The sequence below is a fragment of the Schistocerca americana genome, chromosome 7 (genome assembly GCF_021461395.2).
Source record: "Schistocerca americana isolate TAMUIC-IGC-003095 chromosome 7, iqSchAmer2.1, whole genome shotgun sequence".
NCBI classification, from domain to species: Eukaryota; Metazoa; Arthropoda; class Insecta; order Orthoptera; family Acrididae; genus Schistocerca; species Schistocerca americana.
In genome coordinates, this window is record NC_060125.1 from 245,137,686 (window position 1) to 245,162,240 (window position 24,555).

A 24,555-nucleotide genomic window follows, 5' to 3' on the forward strand; every position below is an offset into this window, starting at 1 on the left:
CTGCCCATTAGGTCGGGTTGTGCCGCCAACTACAGATTTTATATGGAACGGAATACTGTTTCTACAGCATTAAAGATGTCTTCATTGGTGCCTCACAGTGATGAGCACTCATAAGCAAGTGAGTTATGGATAGCTGACTAGTAACCTACAGCTAACTGGTACATAAACTACCCTCCGTAACACAGTGTAAGGTGTCTCTTGGAGTACAGATGTAGATTTAGATGCAGCTCATACATTCCCCCTGGTCATGGGGTCCACACGATGTGACAATGATTCGGTAAGACACCGAAAGCTTTGGGGAGGCATTCTAATTCATTGTCGGTCATCAATGCACACAGTTCACGGACATCGATCAGAACTTGGTCCAAGACACATCCATCGACATCTCCATCAGTACTTCACAAACCATCTGAGGGTGTGTGCAGAAGGGTACTTTTGGTACTACTAACTGATGTTCTATAAGTATATTCGATGACGATGCTCTTGTGTAGAGGGAGATAACAACGCCAGAAGACTGTAGCGAAAAGAAGTAATACCATCCAGTAAAACGTAATCTCTGTTCACAGGCCCTAGCGGACCCAGAGGTACGGACCAGCTGCCGTGTCATCCTCATACCACAGGCGTCACCGGATGCGGATGTGCAAGGCCATGTGGCCAGCACACCGCTCTCGCGGCAGTATGTCTGTTTCCTAGGGCGGGGCCGCTACTTCTCAATCAAATAGCTGCTCAGCTTGCCTCACAAGGGCTGAATGCACCCCGCTTGCCAACAGCGCTCGGGAGACCGGATGGTCACCCATCCAAGTGCTAGCCTAGCCCGACAGCGACGGGAACCGGTGTTACCACTGCGACAAGGCCGTTGGAAATACTAGTCAGTATATACCTAAAATATGACAAGCAGATAGCGGAAGATGGCAGTGTTAAGTTCTTGGGATTACAAAAATGGTTCAAATGGCTCTGAGCACTATGTGACTTAACATCTGAGTTCTGCAGTCCCCTTGACTTACAACTACTTAAATCTAACTAACCTAAGGACATCACACACATCCGAGACAGGATTAGAACCTGGGACAGTAGCACCAGCGCGGTTGCGGACCGAAGCGGCTAGAACAGCTCGTCCACAGCGACCGGCTCTTGTGATTACAGAATGACAAATTTAACTGCGAAGAGTATACCACAGAACTGCCGAAGTACCTAAGTAAATCGCTATTTACTACGGGAATATAATATGAAAAACACCAGCCTGATACGCTTACCTTCATTCCATAGTGTCATACGGGTCTATTTTCTGGAGTAACTGATCGAGCCATACTAAAGTCTTTCGAACCAAAAGCATACAACAGTAATTATTTGTGGCATGACCTCAAGAACGTCCTGCGCAGGGTTCTTTAAGGAATTTGCAATACTAACTACTGCTTTCTAATATATTTGTTCATTATTACAATTTGTCATTAAAAATATATCTTTTTTTTAAATCAACAGCTCAGTTTATGATATCAATACTAGAAATAAGAATAACCTTCACAAAAATTTAAAGTCCCGAACTGTGGTTTAGAAAAGTGTCCACTGTTCAGCAATACACCTTTTCAATAACATGCCAGCAGCCACGAAATGTTTAACTAATAATAAAGTTCTGCTTGACAGGAGTCTAAAGGATTTATAGGTGGTCAACTCCTTCTACTCCACTGATTAATCTCCAAGCAGAGTCGATTGACGCGTGCATCTTATTAGTAATACAACATAAAGTGAATATTGCGTAAATCACTGGCAAATAATAAGACATTCACACCATAGTGCGCTAGACACCGAACGGTGCGAGCGGAGGGTACTTCAGTTACCACTAACTGATGCTCCTCTCCTTGTGCAATCGCGAATGGCACTTGGAAAGGATGATCGTCAGCAATCTCCTGCATTAGCCCCAATTTTCGATTTTTCACGTTGTGGTCATTTCGCGAGATGTGTGTTGGACTCTTCCGAAAGTTACTCCCTCGAAATTTCAACAGTAAACCTTATCATTACTCACAGTTCCTGTGTTGTAGCGTTTGCCACTGGAGTTTGTTGAGCATCTCTGAAACGCTCTCGCACCGACCAAGCGATCCCGTGACGAAATTCCCGCTCTTCGTTGGATTTTCCCCATCTCTTCCATCACTTCTACTTGCTAAGAGTTCCATATCGACTAACAATACTCAAGAACCAGTCAACAGGTGCCTTGTAAGCCACTTCTATCGTGAATGAGTCAGATTTCCTCAAGATTCTTTCTATGAGTATCAGTATGATGATTCTGTTCCGTGATGTGTTGATTTTGTTCCATTAAGAGCTACGTTGAGTTCTGTCTGCAAGGAAATCTTTAATCGAGTCACAAATCTGGTACAGTATTGAGTAATGTCACATTCTATGCATTAAACAGCAGTGCGGACAGTTGTCAAATGTTTTCCTGCGGTCAACCAACACGGCTCAACTTCGGCGCCGTTGTCTACAGCACTATGGATGTCGTGGCGGAACAGAGCGAGCCGAGTTTCGCAAGATCTCCGTTTGCCCCGTACAAAGAGAGCAGATTTTCGTTATCCAAAAACGTCATAATTCTTGAGCAGAAATCATGTGTCATAATTCTACAACAGATTAACGCCAACGATATAGGCCTATAATTATTTACATCTGTCCTACGACCCTTCTTGAAAACAGACGTAAGGTTGCCTTCGTTGCTCCAGCTAACTACGATAAACTGGTGCTAGAAGAGGAGCTAAGTTCTTTCGCTCGATGTCTGTAGATCTTACAGGTATCTCATCTGGTTTCTGATGCCATTCCGCTACTAACAAGGGGATTGTAGTTTCCTTTCTGTTCCGCGATCGGTTATCTCAGCATCTGCCATTTCGAAATTCGTACAATCACTGAAGTTAGAGACCGTACCTCGCTCTATCCTAGCTGTAGTCAGTAGCACTGTGTTCATGTGACCTGACAGTAAAGAGGGGGGCGGGGAAAACGTCTTGCTCATCTCACAATGAAGCGGCACGTCGACATTCCGGTCAAGGGGCACTCCAGCAAAAATTGTCTACTTTTATTCATTCTATCTACAATGCTTACACCTTTTTTCAGTGAAATGTCGCGCATAAAGAGCTAGAATATGTTGGTTACATTTAGAAGGCAGGGAGGCAGGCTGGATCAGTGCTGCTAATTGTGCTGCTTATTTCAAAGTTGAATCTTGTTCTGCGAACAGCTTTGGCCTTACGCTTTGGACAATTTCCGAATGCGTTACTGAATATCTCAAATGTGAAGCCGTTGTATCTCAGTAATATTTATTTCAAACGAAAATGAAGTACTCCTAGAGAAAGTCAAGTCTTTCTTCAGTAACTCAAAACATAAGAAAGCTGTTATTACTAACCAGCTGTCCATTGTGTTCTCCCGATATTCGAATCCCCGTTTTTGGGTGTTAGCAGTTTTAACTGTCTGTGGGACGATAACGTTATATGAGTCATCCTGGGTGATTCAGATATAGGCGGCCGTATAATTAATCTGTACTACTGTTCGCTTTACTGTTATCCATGAAGTTCCCCTCCCTCCCCCCTCATATCGGTAGCACCCACCACTGTGGTCCTTACAATTTCTCACTACTAGTGTTCCCTTCAATGATGTCCCTCCATTGGTTCCAATTTAATGTTCTCATCATCGTTACCTGTGAATTTTTTGTGTCTTATTGTTCTCCTCATTGTCCTCCTCATAGTTTCTTCTCAACACAGCTATTTCCATACTTCATACTCCTGTGTAATATTCCTCCACTCCACTGTTGCCTTAAGATTTCTCGCAGCGTTTTATCTTCTCTCTTGCTCTTAGTGGCGTGACATCTATATATTCCCTCTCCTGTATCTCTCTCTCTCTCTCTCTCTCTCTCTCTCTCTCTCTCTCTCTCTCTCTCCTATATATTTCCTCTTTTGTGTGCTCCATTACTTACTGTATTTTCTCCTCTCTAATGCTCCTTTCTGTGGTGTCACCGCCAGACACCACACTTGCTAGGTGGTGGTTTTAAATCGGCCGCGGTCCATTAGTACATGTCGGACCCGCGTGTTGCCACTGTGTGATCGCAGTCCGAGCGCCACCACAAGGCAGGTCTCGAGATACGGACTAGCACTCGCCCCAGTTGTACGGACGACGTAGCTAGCGATGCACACTGACGAAGCCTTGCTCCTTTGCCGAGCAGATAGTTAGAATAGCCTTCAGCTAAGTCAATGGCTACGACCTAGCAAGGCGCCATTAGTAACATTGCATCCATAGAGTCTCACTTGTATCGCCACAATCTCCAGATGTACCAAAAGGATGGATTAAAGTTAAGTATTCCAGAAGCTACGTACTTTTCTTTATAGCATTCATTACGTATCCTGTTTCAGACCTCACGCCATCCTGCTTTAGCTTAGCGCGTGCCTTTCGGCTTCCTCTCATTGTGTCTAGGCTGTCTTGTCTAAACAGAACACTTTCAATGTCATCCCTCAATATTGGAATATCCTCCCCCTTATTACTTCCCTCACTGTCGACAGGAAAGATTTGGTATATTCAAGCTACTGTCGCTGTGGTGTTGTCGTTTTAACTCACTGTCGCAGCAGCTGAATTTACGACGACACGCCTTGAGTATTCATCATTCATTGTACTAATTTTGCTGCTACATGTATGTTAACGTATCTTGTAGGGTGCCAATGCAGAAGTAATATAGTAATAGTTCGAGTGGCAAAGATACTATCTTCATCGGTGGTCAACAGTAACGGAAGATTGAGCGGCAAATATTTTTCAACAGGGAAACCGGGCACGAGAAGAAGACAACTATCTGAAACAATGATCTAATTATTAAACGTAATGAGTTTGCTGTACAGTTGTTTGTGTAAGTGGTTTCAAAATGGTGTAACACGGGTCTAATGGTTAGGTGTTGTGAAGGAGTCCGACTGTATAATCAAGTTCACACTAGTAAGTTGTCAATGAGGGTGACGTGCTGACGGTTACAGTAACTTGTAGGACGAATAGTAGCAGCTGAGTGGTGGAACATGTAGGAATAGTAGAGTTTGTATACATAACGGTCAGAGTAATTACTGGCTCGGGAGAGTGAATTAGCTTAGCTCTGCGAATTTCCGCCGGTGAAATGCTGTCTAATGTGTCCCATTGTCAACCATTGTATTGTTAGTGCGGGAGATCTGAACATGTGATTGTGTAACGAACGTACTAAAATAATTCGTTGCATGATAGAAATATTTCGTTGTGACCACTCTACTGAGGCCCAGATGCTTGATTGGATTTACGGCGAAGTGCCGATCTGGGTTGTTCTGTATTTTCTAGCTTGCGTTCCCGTTTAGCAGACTGTGAGGCAACTCAGTGTTGTTACGTTCTTGGTATATTTGGTTAGCGCACTTTCAGGGAATCAAGTGGTCATCGTGCTGATTTCGAGGATCTGCGGACACTGTAAGAAGGTAAGGTGGTGCGTTGTTGGTGTACAGTATGGATTAGTGATTTTGCAGTGGGCGGCACTGTTTGAACTTTGAAACAGTTCTGATTGTACAGGCACTGAGAATTTCGGAGTGAAACTATATATATTGGTCGTATAGTGTTGATTGCCCGTAAACTGAACTGATAAAATATTTTCCCTAACGGTAAATAGTTGCCCATTGGAACGACTAACACTAACACATCACATTATAAACACTACTAAGAGCGTTCTTGTGTCCAGCGACCATTAAATTAGGGAAAGACAATGGGTTGCGATTTGTCAACCTATGTAGAGGCATAAATTTAGCTGTAATTGTGGAACTTCGGGGCCCAAAAAAGGTGGTGGCACGCAGGTTTCTTCATTTGTCATTTTTGTGAATTTTAAACGACTGTACTTGGGACAGAAACTGCTGCAGCTCCTTGACTGTAGTTGGCATCTGATGTACCAGAAAAAGTTAAAATAAAGTTTGGTACGTCAAATGAAAAAAACTTTCCTCGAAACAATCTAAGGTCTTAAAGGAAATACGTAATTAAATTAAAGCAAACTAAACTTCAAAGAGGACAATTTCGGAAAACAAAAGATAAAGTCAAAGATATTCTTAGTAGGAAGGCAGATAATTGAACAAAAGGAACAAAAATCAGAGCTACAATATTTAGAAATACATCCCACTTAACGATATTATTTTAGTGGAAAGCTTATTCACAAATGTAAATAAGAAGAATGTATTATCGTTATAGATGAGTGTTAAGTTAAAAAATACTTCAGCGTTAATGTTTGGAAAAAGAAAGTAAGGGAGATATAAACGCACTAAATTACATTGAAACAAACTTGAGACGCTGTCGATTAAAGCTGTATTGCTAATTCAATGTTAAATTACTTCTATGATTTAAATGGTCTACACTAGTTAAACAATTTAACGGGAATCTTTACCATTATATACTGATAAATACTGTAAGTGAAACAAATTCCTTAAGCGGTTGGTTTACGCAGATCTAATTAACCATGATTGGCGGCGGTTGTCAGATTTTCTGATTGTTTAGGGAGACTAATCATTACGCAATTTCAATTGTACAATAAGCAACGACGTACAGTAACTGTGATTGAACTGTCCATTAAGTTGCGCTCTTTCCTTACGGACTGACTCTAGAAATAAATATTAATAATAACTGTTAGCAGATTTTTATTCTAAATTAATTAAATAAGGGTACAATTTGCGAAACCAAAATTAATTATTATTTACAAAGAATACTGAGGAGTGCATCGCTAGTTCTTTATCTCAGACTGCTTATTACTACGTGCTGCTTTATAGAACACGAAACAAAGTATACTAGTGGTTAGCTTTCAGCAATGCCCTTAATGTAAGTGGTTTACATAGAGACATATACACCATACAGTTGCAATCACGTGACATTGTAGCGATGGTTACGTAATAGTTATTTAAAAGACCAACTCTGTACTATAAACTATGCAACGAGGCCAGGTAGTAATGATGAATACAAAGCTCAGATGCGATGATGGGTACAGTTGCTTGTACGCATTAAAATTTAGAAAATTTTAAACTTGTGTTGGAACAGACTGGTGTCATTTATTGGGCGTGCACGATTTAAGCATTGTCTTATGCTTGGGTTTATGAAGTATTGCCTGTCTACCAATACAAGAACTTACCGATGACTGCTGTATGAATATATTTTAGCCACCAGTATTACCAGCGTCAATCGCTGCCAAGACCCACTTTCCGTAAAACAGTGCATGCTGTAGCGACGACTTTGGATGTATTGTTCTGACACAGTGCCCGTCCATTGGACTCCCAGCATTTCTTCACTTGCATTACGACAGCGTATTTCCTCCACGGAAATTTCCCATGTAGTGTCATAAAAGCATTTCTTTCGAAGTATTTGCTCTCTTAATATCCAAATTAACCATAGTATAAGTATTTCCAAACTGTCCTGTTCCTTAGGGGTTCCAGGAGAGTTTATAAAGTCCGCCTGATGAACTATCATTGTAAACCCAGTTCCCTTACCGTCTGACGTCTTCCTGCAACATCATGTTTTAAGTACCTGTAGTCGTTTCATGATATAACTGATTACGTCGCACTGACACAGATGTCGAACATAATTTTACAACCGTATTGTATTAAAATTATTTATTTCTTCATCAGAATGAGACAGTATTAACTGATTTTCGCGCTTGTGGCAGTGTTATCCTTATTATCTTCTCTCTTGGCCAGAATAAAGTGATTGTGCTTCATATATTCCTTCCTTTTGCTTCCACTTTTTTGCTTTTAAGCGAGCAGCCGAATGGACCGCACTGTACTATACGTTTTCTTCTCCATCGTCTGCTATCCATCGCTGCCGTCTGCAATCCGTCCACATATATCCTATCGCTGACTGTTACAGATCTTCATGGAGGCCATCCCTCCAAATATTTCATGGTAAGGATCTCCTACCAGGAGCTTCCGTGGCCACCTGTCGTCTTCCATCCGCTCTGCATGTCCAGCCCACTGTAGTCACTTTCTTTTGATGTTCCCTGCTGTATTGGCATCTTGGTGCAGTTCATGCAGCTCATGGTTATGTCTGATCTTCCATTCCCACGTGTTTAATTCCAAAATTTTCCGAAAGACTTCCTTTCAAATTCGAGAACTGTATGCAAGTCCTGCCTTAGAGTACTCTACGTCTTACAGCCGTAAAGTACCACGGGTTGGATCAGGTTGTCAAACAGCCGAATCTCCAACAGTATCGAGAGACATCTGGACCCAAGCAGTTGTTTTAGGCTGTATAAGAAACAGTTTGCCTTCGCCTGACGATATCTACATGAGAAGCGCTTCCAAGTATTTAAATTCACGGACTACCTTGCAGGGACCGAGCAAGATGGTTAGCACACTGGACTCGCATTCGGGAGGACGACTGTTCAAACTCGCGTCCGGCCATCCTGATTTACGTTTTCCGTGATTTCCCCAAATCGATTCAGGCAAATTGCGGGATGGTTCCTTTGACAGGGCACGGCCGACTTCCTTCCCCATACTTCCCTCATTCGATGAGACCGACGACCTCGCTTGGTTGGTCTCTTCCCCCAAATCAACCAACCAAGCAACCAACCAACCAACCAAGCAACCAAGCAACCAACCAACCTTTTACGGCCGGTTTTTTGAAACAGCATTTTTAGTTTTCTCAACAAGAAATCTGTTGTATTAAAATTTCCATTAATAAGCAAATAAACTGGGCTACAAAATGGTTCCTTCATTCGAAATAATTAAAGACAAAGAACGCTACAAATTTTACATAGAAGTTTATTATTTGTTGGTCATTGCTATAAAATAACAGAAGAGAAAGGGGATTAAGGTTCCAGTATTAAGGTAAAAACCTATGAATTCATTATCTATTTGTAGTCCTTGAAAATGGAAAATTTAATACGAGAAACAGATTCTCCAACATCATTTGTTACAATCCAGCACTGACTATCTTAATGCCGAAATAGTTGTATGAGCTTTTATTACAACGTGGTACTTGAGCAGAGTGGAAACAGAATTAGAATCGATGAGAGAATAGCGCTGATTTTTAATTTTTTTTGTAGTATTCGAACCCTCATTAGTTTTTGAGGAAAGCAACGAACAGAATACAGAACAAATTATCTTTTATTAACGTATTTTATATGATATTTAGATTCTTCATATAATTCAAAAGTCTGAGGGCATCTTAGAATTTTTCAGTCGTACGGTGTCTACGTTTATTGCTGGAAGTAATAACAATAAAAAAACTGAAAATCAGTTATTTCATAAACCGGTTGTTTTGAGCGGCATTAATAGGCTGGTTAAGCTGGAGATGAAAAAGGAACTGTGTAATCAAAATTCAATTGCTTCAGCGATAGCCGTCATTGCTAGAACACCCTCTTCTTGTATATGCAGTTGCAGGCTATCTTTAAATCAACAACCATATTGTCAGGTTTTTACCGCTTTCTCTCAGTTTTTCATGCATGAAGGTACTATCTAATTTCGTATGTCACGTTCCCCACTTTTCTATTTAGTACTGAAATGTTTCCGTTTCTCCTACTTTTCTTTCTACTGACGTAGTTACGTCAGGAGATGACAGAAGCTCTCAGAAATTTCCGTAAATGACTTAAGTCGAAGCTGGATGAATTCTCGGAAAGGTTTAACGAATACCGAGTCAGCAAGTTTGAATCATAATTCCATCATTTACAGTTATGTAGTGTTTCATTCATTCTCATCTATGGTCACATCCCGGTAACTTTTTGAGTGTACATTACACACAAGGGAGCTAGAATTAGTCTTCTTAACGAAATAACGTACTTTTCCTTTACATACGGTAGGAACTTACATACAACATTCACTACTAATTTCTCTGAAGCCTTAATGGGAAAACAGCGCGTAATCTACGAGCTGTTTGAGAATAGCAGTGAGAATGCAACTGGCATTAATTTAACAGTTATCTGCTACTCTGCATTTGTGGACTAATATTGCCCTTTCGAGCGCTTCATAGCGCCGCTGTGTACTGCACAATCAATGGCTCCGAAAACGATGTTTGCTTAACTAATGGCCAAGGAGATAACTCATCCACCAACAGTTAGCCAATATTTAACAACTGAGGTGGAAATGAGCCTGCAAATCAAAATATCACACCATTTACGATTTTCACACGGGTGTTAGCTACAAGCGTAAAAAAACATTACAATTTTTTATTGCATATTGTAAATATTTAGTGGAAATCATCTTTTTTACTGTTTTTCAGTCGGGCGCCTCCACTGGTAGCGGTGGAAAAAATGAATATGTGATAGTGAAAGAGGAGTAATCAGAGACAAAAGATACAAGTATATATGTAATAGGAATGCCGGTGTGAAATACGAGGAAATTCCAATTTCAGACAACTTTGGAGGGACACAAATCTCAAGGAATCGAATAAATATAAGACTTTACCAACATAGTTTACGCAGTGTCTCTTTTCTTTTTTGCGAGTGAAATATTTTTTTCTTTTTCTGTGTACTTGAAACTGGAATCTACTGTAAATACGAAAATCACGCAGTTATTCACAGTAAGGGAGAAATATACATACACACACACAATTTGATCATCAATTTCATGAACAGTTGTAGAGAGATGTTATATAATGCACTGCAAGTACGTCGCCCATTTCATCCTGAACTCAAGCGGTAGTACAAGCTCAATGAAACAAATATTGACCATGGTGGCATCCCACACTTCACACCAGAAAAATGGAACAAATGGCTTGCACTGTAAGAGTTTTCTGAGAACTTCGGAACCCAAAAACCAAATGTAATGGACAATAAATTCAGAGTTCTGTTACGTTTTGTCGCCTTTGTCATGTGTCAGTCGTAAAGAAAGCAACAGAAATTAATTATTATGTGCAAAACAAAAATTAGACCTCAATATCTGGAGAAGAATTGAATCCAAAGATACTTGCTTAATTATGTAAATACAAGTAGTACAGTTATAATAGGAAGAAGAATAGTAATGACAGTTACATGGAAAAAATTGCAGGCACTAAAGAAGACAAATTTACAACAGTGAACAAGAAGTAAGGTATTTGTAGTGTAAATGTGGAAAGAATACAAGTTAATGGAAATGTGAGGTCCGTCGATACAGTAGTATTAACGGCGCATATATTTTTTTTTTAAAATTAACATTCTGTCGAAATAGCAACGTCAAACTTCTGGCATATTGTCAGGTATAATCGGAGAGCTATTTACGTTTCCTGCTTTGGAATGAAGTTCGCTCTTTGTCATCGGTGGTAGCCATTATCTTACTTTTGTTTGAGGTAACTTTATACATTTATATGTATCTTTATGTATTGCTATAAGTAACTAACTAGCCCCACAAGAAGCAAGCAATATTTTCCAGAGGACGGGGCGTGAGTCGTGCTTGGGTAGCTCAGTTGGTAGAGCACGTGCCCGCGACAGGCAAAGGTTCCGAGTTCGAGTCTCGGTCCGACACACAGTTTTAATCTACCAGGAAGTTTAACCCAAAAGTTGCTGTGTTTTTGCATCCTTACATAGCCGCACGCTATAATTTTATTGTTATATTTTGTTATGTACGTCTGAGTGAATGGGAAATTAATAAAATGTAACTGATACCAACCAGAAGATCGGTTTAAACAACACACTATTAGACATGGTCCTATTCCAATTGCGTATCGTTTGCCCTTGTCTCTGTGCGATCTTGGGACCAATTTAATCAGGTAGTTATGAGGGAACCCAAAATGAACGTAGCCTCCAAAATCGACGTCCAACTCGTTATCAACAGGCCCTGCAAGAGTGAAATCAATGTTAAGTGACAGATAAAACACCTAGAACTAACCGGGGATATGTTTGTCTTTACATTGTTCGTAACATCTCGCAACGCATGTTTACTCCAACTAACGTGAAAGTTACGATGTCGAGTCCCATTAACGTGAACACTTGTCAAAGGCGCCAATAATCACCTTTTGCAGGACGCACCGCTGGGAGACGTGCGGGAAGAGAGTCGATAAGGTTCTGGAGGGTACGGACAGGGTTGTAGAGACATTCCAACTCAAGAGCGTCACCAGCTGCTCTACGTTTCACGGTGTAGGATCCAGGGCACGAAAAACTTGATAAAGCTGTTCCCACAGACTCTCGACTGGGTATAAATCTGGAAAGTCTGGTGCTCAAGGGAGTACAGTAAAGTCATCCTGCTGCACTTCAAACCACGCACGTACATCGCGAGCTGTGTGACATGTTACATTGTCCTGCTGGTAGATGCCATCATTCGAGGAAAAACAAACAGTACCTATGGGTGAACTTGACTTGTAGGAGAGATAGATACTTGTTTTGATCCATCGCGGGTTTCAGAACGACGAGATCACCCAGGATATGTTCTCCGGCCTGGGCCCATTCGACTGTTGTTGCTGTGTATTTGCTTTCAGACGTTTCACGACTTACACGCCAAGGCCGCCTCTCCGATGTAGCAAAAAACGTGGTTAATCTGGATAGTCCCTCCGGCACAACTGACGTTCATTTGCGGTATTGACACACACATTCTACCTTCGTCGATTAAACAGCAGTCATCATGGGTGCATCAGTTTGCGCGTTGAGAAGACACTGTCGTTAGACGTTTGGTTCTTCTGGGCTTCCTGTTGTTCAACGTTTACTTGTGTATTCGTCCGTACACACCTCCGCAGCCGTGGTGCAGCACAGTTGCCTCTGCGCCGGCCACGGATAGCGCCATTTGGGCATGTACACATAATTTAACCACGGTAGCAAGCAAACGTATTGGAAAATGCTTTCACCCTTGGCCCGAAAGCCAATGATCATGCCCTTTTGGACGTCACATAAATCGCTGAAGTATTACGACAGCGACTGAACTGTTTTTGCGCATCTACCCCCTCCCACCCTAAATTCCCCGACGCTCTTTGTATACCCTGCACTAGTACTGCCACATGCCTTCTGTGAATAGTTATTACATATTGACATCGAACACAGGCGGTAGTCACATTTATGTTATCGGACAGTGTATGATTTACCTGTGCCGTTACATCTGCAGATCCCGGATACCGACTTTGGCGCTTTTCGTAGATTTATATGTGGCAGATGTCTGGCAATTTTAAAATATCTTCCTCAACTGAATTAGCAGTGTATCCCTAACTGCAGGCCTGTGGGAGCCATTTCCCATTAGACGTAACAACCGCTAGATATTTACGACAAACTTTGCATTGCGAGAAAATATGGTAACAACTACGAGGCACGTCCATCAATAAGTAAGTCAACACACTTGTTTTCTGAAAGAAGGTTGGTTTTATTCAGGATTCCAATACAGCGTTTCATTTTCCATTCTTTTGAGTACCAAACCCTAGTTATCAACGTATTGCGATGGTCTTACGCTGCCTTACGGGGAGGGACTGCGTGCCTGCATGGTATCACTCTGTTGGTGACTTCGGATACAACTCCTTGCTGCATCAATAACATCTCCATCATCCTCGTACTGCTCCCCGCGGAGTGCATCCTTCATTGAGCGAAACAGATGGAGGTCTGAAGGTGGGAAACCCGGGTTGTAGCGTGGTTTAGGAAGAACAGTCCAAACAGATTTTGGGAGCTCCTCTCGACTGCAAAGATTTCTAAGAGGCTTTGCGTTGTAACGGTGAAGGAGAGGTTCATTTGTATTCTTCCGGTGCCGAACACGCTGAATGAGTTTCTTCAATTTCCTAAGGGTACCACAATGCACACGTTGCATCAAACAGAATAGCCCCTTCACATTCTCAGAAGATCTGCGATATGACGTTACCGTCTCAGAGTCCGACTTTTAAATTCGGAGGAGATATAGTGTGGTGCCACTCCATGGAGTGACGTTTTATTTCCGGTTCGACGTGACGCACTCATGTTTCATCGGCCGTCACGATGTTCGAGATAAATTACCTCCATCCACTTCGTAACGTGAGACGCTTCCGTACATGTGGTCTTCGTTGTTCTTACTGTCCTCTTTTAGGTTGCGACGAACCCAGCAGCAACAACCTTTGAGTACCCGAATTGGTGGACGAGTGTGTCATCTCTACCAACCGAAACGTCCAATTGAGCAGCGAAATCTTTAATTGTGATCCGTCGATCACCTCGAAAGAAAGTGGCCGCACGTTCCAACATTTCAGAAATCACAACTGGCAATCGGTGATAGGTGGCTACACTGAGCCACAGCGCCAGAGAGTTTTGTTTCGCCGCCTCCACTGGCAGTGATTATTGAGAAGTAGCGGAGGGCAGTGCTTGTTGAGAACTTGTAGTAGTCAGAGCTTGTTGAGAACTCGTAGTAGTCAGTGCTTGCTGAGATGTCGTAGTGAAGAGTGCTTGTCGAGATGTGGCAGTAGTCAGTTCTTGTTGAGATATGATAGTAGCGAGTCGGTGTGGAGATATTGTAATGATTAGAGTGCTTTTCATCAATATAAATGAAGGTAACAAACTACTTTTCTTCTTTTCTCATTATTTCAATGTCCTGAATAATGCGTCATTACAGGTTTAGTCAACAAAGCATCTGGCTTGTGTTCTAGCATTAGAGTGTAATTCTGGTTTTCTTGCGCAATTATAGTATTTCTAATTTTTTTTAATCACGTCAGTATGATTGGTATTTGAAATTTCTTGTCTTATTGAAGAAGAACCGTGCCAGATGTGTACGTTGAGTCATACTTCCACACACAGAACAGTTATACTTGTGCTTTGGTTTCGTAGGTTTTATAGTTGCTGGGGACTTAATTAACTGTGTTAACGAAAATTTTCATTTCATTCTTTGTTGTTGTTCCATGCAGTCAGATTGCGTACAAGAACTAGTCAGAGCCAACCGTTTACGAGACTTCGTAATCGGACTTACAGCTACTAAAAATATTTGCATTATATTTAATTAAGCCCACATGCACGTTGTAAATTTAACTCTGAAAATTTTTGTACTATCACGCGATCTCTTTCTTCCTGTTCTCTATCCTGTTCCCTTTGTCTAATCTCTACTGCAATTAATGTATTATTGTGAGAATTCAAAATCGGTTGTACTTCTTCTCTGATTTCTTTCTTTAACTCATCTTTCATATTTTTGAAACATGTCCCTATTCGTGAGTCTAACCGTGTTTCCTGTGTTCCCATCTCAGCTCTGATTGTTCCTATTTGTGAGTCCAACCGTGTTTCCATTGTTCCCATATCAGTTTTTAATTCAGATCCCAAAGTTCCCATCTCTGTTTTAATTGTTCCTATCTCTGTTTTAATTGTTCCTATTTGTGATCCCAGTGAGTCTAACCGTGTTTCCATTGCTCCCCTATCTGTTTTTAATTCAGATCGTAAATGCTCCATTGTTCCCATTTGTGAGTCTAACCGAGATCCCAAATTTAATATTGCACCCATCAACTGCTCCATATTAAATGGTTCAAAACTTTTTTCGCCTCTAACATTTCCCGCAAAACCAACGTCTTCCGTCAAAGCTGTAAAGCTATTTGTGTTCGATACTATTCCAAAATTTTCTGTCGTTAATCTCGGATTCTGAAAATTTTTTGATTGAGAAAAATTTTGAAATGGTTCCGGACTATTTTCCCGACTTATTAAATTGTTTTCCACTTCATTATTCATCATACTGTTCTCCTGTGTTGGCGAGTTCACCATGTCAACAATTTCGTCATTCTGACTATCCATCATTTTTGCCTTTTTCATCGATCGCGTAATCATTTACAAAACATACAAAACTCGTCACTGTACGAAAATTACACACAATGACTCTTTATCTCCAACAATACCATTTACACGAAATGTTTCCCTCGAACACGATTAATCGAACAATTGAAATAATTGCTCTAAATTGTGAAACACGTATACAAGACAATAAAATTAAATTCTGAAATACCATTAGAAGAATGACAATTACCAAATCTACACATGCAATATAGACTACAATTACTGAACTAGAAATTACTGCAACAATACTGCTGTCTACTATTTTTACAATCAGAAGAATTCCAAGGGACGATCCGAAGCAGCGGTCGCCACGTGCATGTGGGCTTAATTAAATATAATGCAAATACTTTTAGTATCTGTAAGTCCGATTACGAAGTCTCGTAAACGGTTGGCCCTGACTAGTTTTTGTACGCAATCTGACTGCATGGAACAACAACAAAGAATGAAATGAAAATTTTCGTTAACACAGTTAATTAAGTCCCCAGCAACTATAAAACCTACGAAACCAAAGCACAAGTATAACTGTTCTGTGTGTGGAAGTATGACTCAACGTACACATCTGGCACGGTTCCTCTTCAATAAGACAAGAAATTTCAAATACCAATTATACTGACGTGATAAAAAAAAATTAGAAATACTATAATTGCGCAAGAAAACCAGAATTACACTCTAATACTAGAACACAAGCCAGATGCTTTGTTGACTGAACCTGTAATGACGCATTATTCAGGACTTTGAAATAATGAGAAAAAAAAGAAAAGTAGTTTGTTACCTTCATTTATATTGATGAAAAGCACTCTAATCATTACAATATCTCCACACCGACTCGCTACTATCACATCTCAACAAGAACTGACTACTGCCACATCTCGACAAGCACTCTTCACTACGACATCTCAGCAAGCACTGACTACTACGAGTTCTCAACAAGCTCTGACTACTGCAAGTTCTCAACAAGCACTGCCCTCCGCTACTTCTCAATAATCACTGCCAGTGGAGGCGGCGAAACAAAACTCTCTGGCGCTGTGGCTCAGTGTAGCCACCTTTCATCGGGAGATCGGACAGGTTGGCGGGACCTTATTGCGATGATGGCACGCGCCTCGGCCAACGACTCATCTTGCTTTCGTTCACTGCCAGGCCTCCGAAAACATCCTGCAAGAGCCTATGAATATCTGCGATATTCCGAGAAAAATAAAGTGATGCTTTCCCGCTAAAAGAAACTCCATGACAGCCCTCTGCTTGGAACGCATCTCTGTCACAGATGCCATTTTGAGGCTACGTATAGCGGCGTCACCTGTCGGAGTTTGATGAAACTCTACGGCCTGAACTGTGAATATTCCACGAAGTCACACCTCGAATAACGTATTTTTTGAATCCGAACTTGCCGAGAAAAATAAAGTGATGCGTTACATATTTAACACCCCTCGTAGTTCGACTTTTGCTTAGTTTCGTCCAACAAAGTAAGATCTGACTAACATGGAAAATGAGATCTGTCGGTTCAGATACGACACCCACAATTTTGGCTCGATAAATTTGATTTCGGGCCACCATAGAGCGGGAACTGGTTTCGCCGTGTTTAATATCTTTGATAAATATGTAATTTCCTGGATCTCTCTAACTTAATAAGGCTACTTCCGAGAAAGTTTTATCAGTTTCCGCTGTTATAGTCATTAAGCTTCCGTCCTTGTCTTCAGAATTACACTGGCCTGAAGCCACGAACGACGGGAACACAGAGTATGATCTTCATAATCGGCTCAAGACACACGTTAGCAATAATTAAAATACTCTCCTATCAGAGTTGTGCAGTGAACGTAATAGTAACTACGAGGGCGTGCTGAAAAGTAATGCCTGCAAAGTTTTTATGTGAAAATTCTTACAGCTTTTTAAATAAAACAAATTTTATCAACATCCTTCGCATCTACACATTTTTATCAACTCAGTAATCCTGGTAAACGCACACATTTCTACCATGGAGAGACCAGTTTGTTGATACAGTCACTGTAGAATATAACGTCATCTCAGGTTGCACCGCTCCATCATTGTCGAAGTAGATCCTCGAAGGCGATCCTTAGGTTTTGGAAACAGATGGAAATCGAAAGTGGTGAAGTCGGGACTGTGCGGAGGATGGTCGATGACAGCGACCCCAAGGCGTCAGATTGTTTCAGACGTCGCAGGTGCTCGCGTTGGTGTGGCGTTGCCATGCTGAACGAGAGGGTGCTCCATCTGTGGCTATAAACTCGATTACAGCACGCTGTTTGTCACGAACTGACAGTTACATTACACAGCACCATGTCACACGCTACTATTGGGAACCCTCTAGTGGGAGAGATTTAGAACTTGAGTCAGCGAAGCAGGGAAGTCGACGGAATAAAAAGTAGCCTACGTAATAGCTCAACGGAAAAAAAAATTCGACGCCATTATTTGACAGCACGGCCTCGTACAAGAACGCGGGAAGAAAGGTGGCAACATTTTTATAGTACTGACTTGGAACGAGTTTGGATGTCTGATTATCCTGCTGATTGCTTTGCAAAAAAGTCGTAAATCAAGGTATTTGCTTAAATAGTACCTAAGTAATTTTTCGAGCAGCATCTCCTAACCATACTTTAGTCATATTTTGACTTTGAATTGTGTAAGAAGGCTGTTTAGGTATTTATGTTGGTAATGTCACGTAGCGCTCTGTATGAAAGCCAGCCGGCCGAAGTGGCCGTGCGGTTAAAGGCGCTGCAGTCTGGAACCGCAAGACCGCTACGGTCGCAGGTTCGAATCCTGCCTCGGGCATGGCTGTTTTTGATGTCCTTAGGTTAGTTAGGTTTAACTAGTTCTAAGTTCTAGGGGACTAATGACCTCAGCAATTGAGTCCCATAGTGCTCAGAGCCATTTGAACCATTTTTGTATGAAAACCACTGACTGTGCTGTGTGCAGTCTGTGGCTGGTTAGCATTGTTGGAATTCGCTATTGTAGTGTTGGGCGGTTGGATGTGAACAGCGCGTAGTGTTGCGCAGTTGGAGGAGAGCCGCCAGCAGTGGTGGATGTGGGGAGAGAGATGGCGGAGTTTTGAGAGCGGACGATCTGGACGTGTGTCCATCAGAGACAGTAAATTTGAAAGACTGGATGTCATGTACTGCTATATATATATATATATATATATATATATATATATATATATATATATATATATATGACTTTTGAACACTATTTAGGTAAATACATTGTTCTCTATCAAAATCTTTCATTTGCTAACTATGCCTATCAGTAGTTAGTGCCTTCAGTAGTTAGTATCTGTTATTTAGCTGGCAGCATTGGCGCTCGCTGTATTGCAGTAGTTCGAGTAACGAAGATTTTTGTGAGGTGAGTGATTCATGAAAGGTATAGGTTATTGTTAGTCAGGGCCATTCTTTTGTAGCGATTATTGAAAGTCAGGTTGCGTTGCGCTAAAAATATCGTGCGTCTGTTTAGTGTTGATCAGAATAAGTAAAGAGAGAAATGTCTGAGGACGTTCAGTTTTGCTCAGTTGTTTGAAAATCAAATAGCGTAAGAGGTTTATTAGCACAGTAATTCACTAATTTTTCTACGGGGACGTTTCATAATATTTTGACTTTGAATTGTTGCATTCCATTCTATAACTTTCGACGTAAGTGTAAATTGATGCTTCAGATTGATATCCGCCTATATCGTAATTAAACTGTTGGATAATTATGTTGTTGCAGTGTCCAGAAATTGATAGCGAACAAACTTGATTTCGCGTCATATACGCCGTTATGTGAGGCCGTAAGCGATAAAGCAGCAGACTGTTCATCTGCAATTTACAAAACTAGGAGGATGGATAATTTTGAAAGGTAAAAGCATAAAGTGTAAGCAGATTTTGTTGATTGGACGTCTAGTGGTATGTTCGCACTTTTATGAAAAGATAAGCGGTCAACAACTGCCCTACGCCTAAGCCATGCAGCAGGTTACTTGATGCAGACAAACTTGGGAATAAAATCGACGACACACAGCTTTTTTTCATTTTTGGCAGATTATTGTTACCGGCAAAATTAACCTTTAACACGTCTATGCTTTTCCATTTTCAAAACCTCTTATTTCGGTATTTGCCTCTCGTGTTTATTACAACCGTGTTTTCTTCTTCAGTAATTAATATTATCTATATAGCCCGAAATGTATAAATTTGTATGCCTTCAAGCAGTGAAGACGTATATTTTCTGTTGTATGTGTGCTTTCCTCACTGAGATAAATATTTAAGGACAATCAAAGGAACAGGCAGTTGGAGGAAGGCAGGAGAGTCAGCAGAAAGAAACAATTGCTTTGCGATTATACTAGCATCAGATGTATGGAATCACAAACTGAGCGACTCAGTACTAACTGTTAGTTAATAAGGTATATGAATGAGGCATAAAATTTTTTGATTCCAGCAGATGAAAATTGTTGAGATTCTGCAAGCATTTTATGAACACAGAGGAGCACATGTATGAGCTGCAAGTGATGGAAGAATGTGGCTTTTTACGGAACTATGATGTGAAATGACTAATTGCTAAACAGTTCTTTAGCGAAGGTATTACACAACTATTTGCTTTATGTGTTTTTCTGTTTAATAAAGGATCGCTCCACAATATTTATATAGAGGGTGCAACGACCAAATGTTGTAAATCGGCGTCACAGAATAAATTGAAACTATTAATCCTACCTAAATATCCCATCATGTTGCTGCGAAATTATTTTTAATTTTCAAAAGCTGTTTAATTCAAGCCAGTCTGCCGCGCAAGAGCGCCAATAATAATTTTAATACACACTGAGATAAAAAAAAGGAAGGCACCACGCCAAATCACCACAATTAGTGAAGGCAGAGACTGCAGCATCATCCGCCTCCTGGTACAAAATGACTTTTCTTTGCGCGTATCAATGGGCACCGAGAAACACTGACAGCAAAAATGAACAAAATAAACTGTCACGTGAACGTTAAAAGAACCAACATACGATTTAATGACCACCTCTTATGTAGGAATAAAGTCAGAAGCATACTTGCAGGCAAAATTAACTAGAGTGTTGTTAAGATTTTCCTGAAGAACGGGTGTTTAATTAGAAACAATTAGAATCAATAACTGACACGATACCTCATAGCTAACTACACGTTGAAAAATAAATTGTTGTGGAGGAGGTAACTAACTTATTAATGGCATGCTATATTAAAGTTCAAGTTACCCAATATTATAATTGGTTTTTTATTTCACAGGTGTCGGTGTCTTGTATTTGAATGTTTAATGTTTATATATGCGTTGTGAATGCATTTTTGTTGAAGTTAAAATAAATAGCGGGAAGATATTAAAATCTATGTATGAAGGGCAGTACCCCGACTTACTGACTACCGACCCATCATCGTCCAGTCGAAACCGCTACAGACAGAAACTTGAAATTTGTAGAGTGTGTTCTCATATACTGCAGGCGTCGTTTAAGAAAGGATTTTTTTGAGATTACATCCCTAAGGAACTAAAATAGTGGATGATATGGTTTTTGCAAACAAGTAGCTATTACGGCACTTTTGAAAACAGAACCACCTAAATTATTATTATGTTTTTCGTTTAGAAATACAAACACATATTAAAGATGTTTTTGTAAGTTATATCCATAATGGAGTGAAATAGGGGGTAAAATGTATGAAAATATTTCATTGTGAAAGCATGTTTAAAGCGAAATCTAAGAAAATTGGTATATGACTTCTCGGTTTGAAAAAAAAAAAATTGTTGTTGAGAGTGTTTTTGGAAATTCAGAACCGTAAAGGAGTGAAACAGGGGATGAAGTTTTATGAAATTATTTCATTTTGAAAACAATTTGAAAGCTAAATCTACGAAAATTTGTATTTGGCTACTCTGTTACAAATAAAAAGAAAATGTGTTTCTCTGTCTGTGAAAATTCAGTCCCTTAGAAGGTGAAAAAGAGGGTGAAAAGTTTTACAAAAATATTTCGATATAGGCATAAAAACATTTTAAAGGTAAATTTGCGGAAATTTATACTTCATTTCTCAGTTAGACATAAAGACATAGATGTTAAGTGGAATATCAGCAAAGGAACGCAAAAGGCATCATTAACAGAAACCTTGGACTCCAGCTACCAGAATCGCTTTATCGTCGGAATTCCCTTCGGAAAAGCCCATGTCTCTATGGTCTTAATTAGCGTGAAAAGTTTAGAAGGACTTGCAACTTGCAAACAAAATAAGTATTTGATCGCAGAGACCAAAAAAAAAAGAAAATCTGTGCAGACGGGCGAAGCAACGGGCGCAAAGCCAGTACAAAACAAAGAGAAGTAAATGAATATCATTTTACACTTTTGGTTCAAATGGTTCTGAGAACTATGGGACTTAACTCCTAAGGTCATCAGTCACCTAGAACTTAGAACCACTTAAACCTAACTAAGGACATCACACACATCCATGCCCGAGGCAGGATTCGAACCCGCGATCGTAGCGGTCGCGCGGCTCCAGACTGTAGCGCCTAGAACCGCTCGGCCACTCCGGCCAACATTTTATTCTTTTCATTACATCTGTTCTGAAACGAATTTGCGGTTAAAAATATTCAAATTCGCCGGGCGTGTCGTTAACTATATATAGCATTGCTGGTGAATTGACCGGTGGCGACACCTCCCTTCCTCGCTGCATGACGCCATGTATTCTACAAGAACTGCATTTCCTGTGTTTCTATCCTGTCGCTCATTGCACCTGGTGGTCAGATTAGCAAACTAAATTTATACAGTTATATGGTCGCCTTTAAAGTTACATTTGATAAGCTGAGATTCTCAACTGTTCAGTTCGGCATTGATCTACAAATCTTTCTCTTCCTCCCACCACCTTCCCCCTCACCCACGTCTGGCATTCCCCACGCTACACAGCATTACATCATTGCATGGAACATCTAGCTCTAAGTTCAAACGAACACACGAGGACACCATATCGGAGTTGCATTCTACGACATCGCTACCCCATTTGGGATAACGACAGGTATATCAAAAGTCACTGTCTGTTTTGTATTTAATATAGGTTTCTATGTTGTAATTCGATCTTCATGCACTGTCGGAAAAGAATGTTACACCTCGAAAGACGACATAGATTTTGATCCGACGACGGTATATGCCACATGGGGGATAGTAGATGTACTGATAGTGGTGTCAAAGTCGTCGGCCAACAGACAGCGTAGAGGCAGAGATAAAAGAGCGCCATCTGTGTGTACACTTTAGAAGAGAATTCTTAGAGACAGAAGGCCAATGTGATACAAACGTGTGAAGCAAGCAGTCAACCAGTCCACGGAGACGCACTCGAGGCTCTTGGAGCTAACCGGGCGGGTTTGAAAGGGGTCAAATTCCGGCCTTCCGAGTGGCGGGATGGTCCTTTCAGAGAATTGCCACACAAGATAGACGTTCTTTGTCAGTTGTGCAACGACGGTGATATCACGTGAACATTGTAACACCAGTAGACGAGGTTATGGACGTCCACGCAGCACAGACGCCCGCCAGGAACGTCGTATTGCAAGGGCAGCAATGGCAGATGGTACACCCACCACACTACAGATAAGAGGCCTTCTGAGTACAGATGTGCCAACACGAACTGTTGCGAAAAAGTTATTAGCAGTGGGACAAAGGGCACACACACGTCTAGCCCATCTTATAGTCACGCAACAGCGTCTACGTGCACGGCACGACTGTTGCCGTTAGGGGATCACTTGGAAGGCAAAAAAAAAAAAATGTCTCGTGTCTAGGGCCTGCCGTCGGGTAGACCGTTCGCCGGGTGCAAGTCTTTCCATCTGACTACTTCAGCGACTTGCGCGTCGATGGGGATGAAATGATGATGATTAGGGCAACAACAGTCAGTCCCTGAGCGGAGAAAATCTCCAACCGAGCCGGGAAACGAACTCGAGCCCATAGGATTGACAGTCTGTCGCGTTGACCACTCAGCAGCCGGGTGCGGACACTTAGAAAGTGGAATGGCAGATAGTGGTCTTCGGCGTTAAAAGCATATTGCACTTACAGCTTTGACCTGGTAAGCGCTGTCTCGTAGAGTACATTCGTCCAAGACACACTGACCTCACCCCAAGGGATATGGTTTGGGGTGCGAGAAGCTACAACTCTCGTTCACGTTTGTTGTTTTTGGTGGGGAAGGTAACTAGCGCTCAGTATGTGAAGAATGGTGTTAGGCCCGCTCTTTTGCTATTCTTGCAACAGGAACGTGATGCGTTGTTGCATCAGGATAATACTCGCCCACATACCGTTCGTGAAGAGGAATGACTAGTGTGACTTGTCAGTCAACAACTCTTACAGAACTACGTTAACAAGTTGAGCAGGCGTGGCATAACGTACCGCCATCTGTACGATCGACTGGATGCCTGAGTCAGCAGCTACATTGCCGCCTATGGAGGCTACACCACGAAATAACATGGGTGTTTCATCATGGGTCACAATCTAGTACTTGAGAACCAATTGTGCTGTTTGTCTGTAGATGTAATCATTCTGTACTCCCTACGCATTGTTGCGGCAATAAATCTTGAGTGAATTGGATATCTCTAAATGTTGGTACAACATTTTTTTCCTAAACCGTTGTAAAGAATTCAACAAAACTCGTATAAGTAAGATTTACTACTTATTATCTGCAAAGATGTATTATTGTGGTAAGTGCAAGCTAGCTCCTACAGGACTGAAGGTGAAAAATTGTTGGCAACGCATGACTTCTGCGTGGCCTGCGTGACTGGTGTGTTGAAGAAGTACTATCACAATGCATACCATTGGGTATGGAAGGGGATGGGCACAGCTCAGACCAGAGATGGTGAAGAGGCGATGGATAGTGAGAGGGGAGAGAATGAGATGGGCAGAATGAAGGGTAGGTGGAGATTAACAGGTAAACTATGGAAGAGAGAGAGAGAGAGAGAGAGAGAGAGAGAGAG